The sequence below is a fragment of the Spea bombifrons genome, chromosome 6 (genome assembly GCF_027358695.1).
Source record: "Spea bombifrons isolate aSpeBom1 chromosome 6, aSpeBom1.2.pri, whole genome shotgun sequence".
Lineage (NCBI taxonomy): Eukaryota > Metazoa > Chordata > Amphibia > Anura > Pelobatidae > Spea > Spea bombifrons.
The window spans coordinates 23,760,545-23,766,544 of NC_071092.1; positions in this window are offsets into that span (position 1 = coordinate 23,760,545).

A 6,000-nucleotide genomic window follows, 5' to 3' on the forward strand; every position below is an offset into this window, starting at 1 on the left:
AAATGTGTACTGCAGGTGTACTACATTCTGTGGATCGAAGGCACACAGTTCTACCTTTTCCTTACTGATATCATTAGGATTGCAATTCAGGTATAAGTTTACCAAGAATTTAGGGGATGGCTAAAAAGGAATACGCATAATGTAACAAACGTGTTCAGCAACATCTCCTAAGTTCAGTTATACCACCCATGCATTGGTTTGTTGGATTGGTTGGGGCATAAAAGGTCATAGTTGGGAGGTGCACATTTTTCAATTTGGAATTTTGACACCTAGTCATCCTGCGCCCATCCTATTTGGAACATCTTTGAAGCCGGCCAATTCTATTTAGCCCCATTAAACCATATATTTTGGAAAACTAGACACTTTTTTCAAAAGCTTACATTGTTATACTTTCAATGCACTAATTCTACCACCAGCACCATTTAAGCAAAGATTGCAATTGTCAATCACTTTCTAAACTCATTTAATCCCGTCAAGTGCCAGGCATGTCATTGGCCCTTAACTGTATGTTTTTCCGTGACAAGCCTGGCCCCTCACCGGTCATTAAGGGGTTATCGTTTTCTGTACAATATGCAATCCTTTCTAATGTGAAATGCCTAATGTGATAGAGGGACACACTGTGGGGATTATGGCTGAGATTTTTTGGCCATGATGCAAAGTTTAACCAGCTAAAGTATCAAGTAAATCCGAAAGGAGATGGTAGTGCAGAGTAGCACATTGTGTCCCAAAAGAGAGAACCCATCTCAGAAGAGTTCTTCACCCTCCAACTGATTCCCCCTTGGGTTGATCCTTTTGTGCCGAGGTCAGGAGCCAGAGAACAGAGTAGTCAAGGTCAAGCCAGGGTCAAAAATTGAATCAATACAATAGTGGAATGCGCTAGAACTCTGACTAACACATATATGAGCATCTGAAGGAATAGTGTACAGGCTTCTGGGGTTCATATAGGGCTTCATATGAGGTCTTGGCACTAAATTTGGATTTGGCGCTGTAATTCAACACGGGTGATGTCCCATGTTAGGCCAAGGCATAGTGACGTCACTCCGTAATATGCAAATGCCTGCTGCCATATTTAGTGTGGCGTAGCTGACACAACTGATTTCCGTAACCCTAGGGAGGCAGGACAGCAGCTGAACAGGTGATGAGACCGCTGGGTGATTCGGCCTTAGACCCCCCTTCTGCTAGTGATGATCACCAGCAGGAGTGCGGCCTGAGGATACATACCCAGGGCACAGGCAGGAGGTCAGCTCTGAATGCGGACAGGTAGTAAGTGACACAATTGTCTTAACCTACATTTGCAATACCATGCATCAAGCTGTACAACTGGTGTCTAAAACATTGCTAAACACAATGCTAGACTAGTTTACCTGTGTTTTAGAACAAGTTAGTATTGGATACAGACTTGGTTGAGAAACTGAATGGAAGAAGATTCTGTTTTCAAGACACTAGCTAAGAACTGCATCCTCGTATTTGCCTATTTTATGGGTAAAAAACATTCTTGAGATAAAAAAACAGTTTAGCCCTCTCCACAGTAACATTTATTTGAGATGTTTCATTGAGGACATGAAATTCTTCCATTGCCTTAGTTGCATCATGTCTAACAGATTTGGATGCATTAATAGACTGTAGTATTTTTTTTTTGGGGGGGGGTACCTGCTTTGCTTACAGCAACCTCAGAATTTAGTGACCGCTTGGCTGGGGGATAATGAAGTTTCTTTAGTGCCTCATTTCAAAATCCTGACTGTGCAGTGTCCTTTTTGCTTAATGTTTCTAGAGCTTTCTGTGGTTTCTTCTTACCTATGGAAGACGGGTCCAACCCCTCCACTGGGTTTCCAAGATGATTCAAAACATTTATATTGTCAAAGGAATCATCAATTTCATCAGCTAAATAGTAGAAATGAAAACCATTATCTTGAAATAATTACCGGTACTATTGTGGGTGTACAGAGTAGTTGTGGGATAGAACATGTAAATAATTAACATGAGCTTGCAATTTTAATGAAAAAATTGAGACTACGCTTCTTTAGCTTGCATAACTACTCAGCATCTGTTAAGCTCTCTGTTTCAGATGGAAGCGGGAATAAACTTGCAACTAAATGTAAAAAATATAGTTGTATGTTTCCTTTTTGAAACTCACACTATTTTGTTCACTTTTTAAAGTTTGGAGAGTCAAGTTTGCACATTAGCACACTTGTACAATAATTTCTTCATAGCTAAGGGCATTCAGTGTTTACTTCAATGTTGGATTGTAACCAGACTTGGGCGGCCGCCAACTCTTCATGTTCCTCTTCGTGTTCGTCTTTGTGGGGAAAAAAATCTTTGTACCTTTAACTCCTGACGGCTAAACTTGGCCAGGTGTTAAAGGTCCACGCGAGCCCGCTGGCAGATCCTCTAGCAGAAGGATGCCGAAACTCCGCCTGGGGAGACCATTGGTCGCCATGCTCCAGGAGTTAAAGGTTCGTATGAGCAACCAATTTGTTGCCGGCAGGGCCTCATCTAGCATCAGCCAATGAAGGGCAACTGCCAGCGACCAAAAGAGTCGCTCACACGGACATTTAACTCTTTGCGATAACCCATGGATCCCCGCTCCCATTAACCCCTGCGATGCTGCGTAGACAAGGTAGACTAGAGGGAGAAGGGACCAGGGAGATTAGTTAGGAGATAATAACAAAGACGAACACGAAGGTTCTTCGTGTTGTGCGTCTTCGCGTACATTTTGTCATCGGTGATCGGGTTGAACAGCGGAAATGCACCCTTCGTGTCTAGTTGTAACAGGAAAAGTTCATATATGTGCATAGGGTAAAAGTTAATAAATTCAACTACAGTGAATTTAAGATAAGAACCATTTTAGATAAATCCTATGACTAGGGTTGCACAATAAAAACAGCCATACGGTATGACGACAGCATAGTAAATGGCTTACAGTTGATTTGGGACAAGTACCATCATCTTAAATCATGGCATGCAGCTGTGAACATTTACAGTGTCACACATTGCAGGGTTACGTACAGTTGTGCAACAATATTAAGAGGGATCAGGTTGTTACATCGAAAGCCATATATCTTGTAGGCAGGCCCTAGGCCCAAAGCACTACTCCATTTCCCCATGTCGTTTTGTACAATGGAAAAGACCTTAACAACAATAAACTTGTAGGTGTACAATGAAGCATAATGGTAGCAGCATACAAGACATCTCACCTGCGTTGTCATTAAACTAAAACCATTGAACCAAAAAAGTAGGTTTGAAGTACAAAATTATTAACTGTATTCCATGTACCATCTGTAACCCATACTATTTTGTGTGTTGAAAGTCAGTTCTGATCTGAGTTCTTATTTGAGCATCTAATGTATTTATATAATTTTGTCAGATACTAATAAACTGCTTTGCCCTCAGAGTTTATCCGTTTCCTTATGAACAAAATGTAAAACGGCTATCGTATGTCTAGACTTGTAACCAGAACCACTTAATAACTGGGCAGGACCAAAGTCTGTGCATAATATCCATGTCTAGTAGGGAACATTTCATACAATTACCATTCTTTAGTCACCTTTTAAATAATTTATTTGGCGACATATAGGCATTATGTGCTAGTTTGTTTGCAATTTCAGCATAGAACGCCATAGACAAGATCTTGTCTCATTCCCAGAAAAGAAAAAAAAATGTTTAACATTTAAATATATGACATTGGCTGACATTTTTTATTTTTTTAATCTTAAAATGTGCTTCTTGTCATTTCTGCTTGGTAGTAACTTTTCCTCATACAACTTGTGTCAAACTCATCATTCATGTTTTGATTATAAAATCATACATTTTTTTCTTTTAATGATGACATGTTGGTATACTCTGCTATGTCCTATTGTGCTTTCCTTACAGCACTCCTTTGTGTTCCGGGTATAATGCAAGCTTCCTATAATACAAACAGGGGGTGATTCAGGCTTGTTCAGTATATCATTTTGTGTAAATGGATGTTGAAAGACGACAAAAGCTAGTATTTCCTTTCAGTATATAACATTTATCATTCTTGCAGCACAGAGCTCAGTGCTATTTGGAGCTTTAATAATGACTACTAAATCAGTTCCTAATAGGACACTATATTGTGTAGCTGATGTTTCCATAACCTTTGAATTCAACATATCAGACCATTTGGTATCATTTGTATCTAAATTTTACAACTTTTAAAGTTGTACTCACTAAATGGAGCAATGGTTTAATTGGGAGAACATGTACAATGGTGTAATGTAATAGCAAAAACTTTCTTTGAATAAAATCTCCCAAATCTATTGCCTCTTCTGAAAGAATTATGAATCCTAAAGTAATCTAGACCTAACATAACAGTGATGTGCCAAGTAACCCATAAAAGGTTTTAACAAGAAATTATAAATTAACAGCTTGAACACACATGTATTATATGACAGGAAAATGTAAGTGAGAGATCTAACAGTCTCTTTATACAGTAAAAGTATTTACACGGTATTAGGCTTGAACAAGTAAGAATCTCTTTTATTGTACAACAAACACAAAAGAACAGGGTGAACAACCTTGCCACAGATGCTCCTGTGACAAAGACCTTCCCCGAACAAGTGCCATTACTTGCATATAAGTGTCTAAAATGTCTATATGCCATAGTATTAACATTACCATACATTGGAACTAAAAAACCTAGTCCAAACAGCCCCAGACCATAATTTTTCCTCATTCACAAAACTTTAGGCGCAATGCATTCCGGTAGGTAACATTTTTCCAGCATCCACCAAACCCAGATTCATATATTAGACTTCTAGATAGTGAAGCGTGATTCATCACTCCAGAGAACATTTTATGAAGTTACAAGGACAGGTGATTCTACTGCTTTGTGGTTGAGCTATTATTCCTAGATGCTTCCACTTCACTACAATAGCACCTTACAGTGGACCAGGGCAGATCTAGCAGGGAGGAAATGGCAAAGGTGGCAACCCATGACAGTACCATGTTTAAAGTAACTGAGCTCTTCTGTACGATTTATTCTATTGCCAATGTTTGTCCAAGGAGATAACACGTCTATAAGCTTGATTCTATTAGCAATGGGTGTGGCTGAAGACTTCAACTCAATTGTTGGGAGGGGTATCCACATACTTTTAATCACATAGTGTATGGCATTGTTCCACTGGTCAAATGAAGGTTGAGGATATGTTTAAACCAATAATCCAGCATGTCACTGTCATGCTGCTGAGACCCGCTACCAGCACCTTGACATTTGCAGTGTGAATGTACAGCTGGGTATAAAAATCCAGAACTGCTAAACAGAGGCACCCGAGTCTGGTACTGAATTACCTATTTGGCGTAATGATTCGTGAACGTTTTACTTTGTCTCCATTCTCTGCTTGGCGATTTTGTACCGTACTGACCTGATCTGTGTACCATACCTGTTTGTCTGACTACCTGCTCTGTACACCAGCCTTGGCTTGTCTTGGTGTTACCTGCCCTGGCTATTTATCTGCAGTATTACCTATACAGGTTTCCAGCTTAGCCACCTATACTCAGTTCCTATTTTTACCTGCCTATACCTGAGGCTCCGCAATATTGGGATCATCAAAGTCAATGTCCTTTTATCTTGCTATGTGTTTTTCAGGGCGAATAACTTCTGTGGTGTGTACTGCAGTCGTGAGAGTCATATTTTATTGATTCTGTGTAACTTTTTTCCTTTTGGCATGAAGTTTATAGCTCTCTAGCTATTTTCCTGTCAGCATGGAAAATAGCTAGGGACACCACATACCGTATTTGCTTGATTATAAGACTATAATTATAAAACAACCCCCCTAAATTTGAATATTAATTTAGGAAAAAAAGAAAAAGCCTGAATATAAGACTATCCTATAAGAAAAAAGTTTTACTAGTAAATATTAATTAATGTAAACTATTTTTTCATATTAAATAAAAACTATGATTGAGAAATGCATTTTTGTTTCTATTTCCTTTTATTTGCCAACCTGCCCCCCAGTCATGCAGATCAGCCCCACAGCTTGC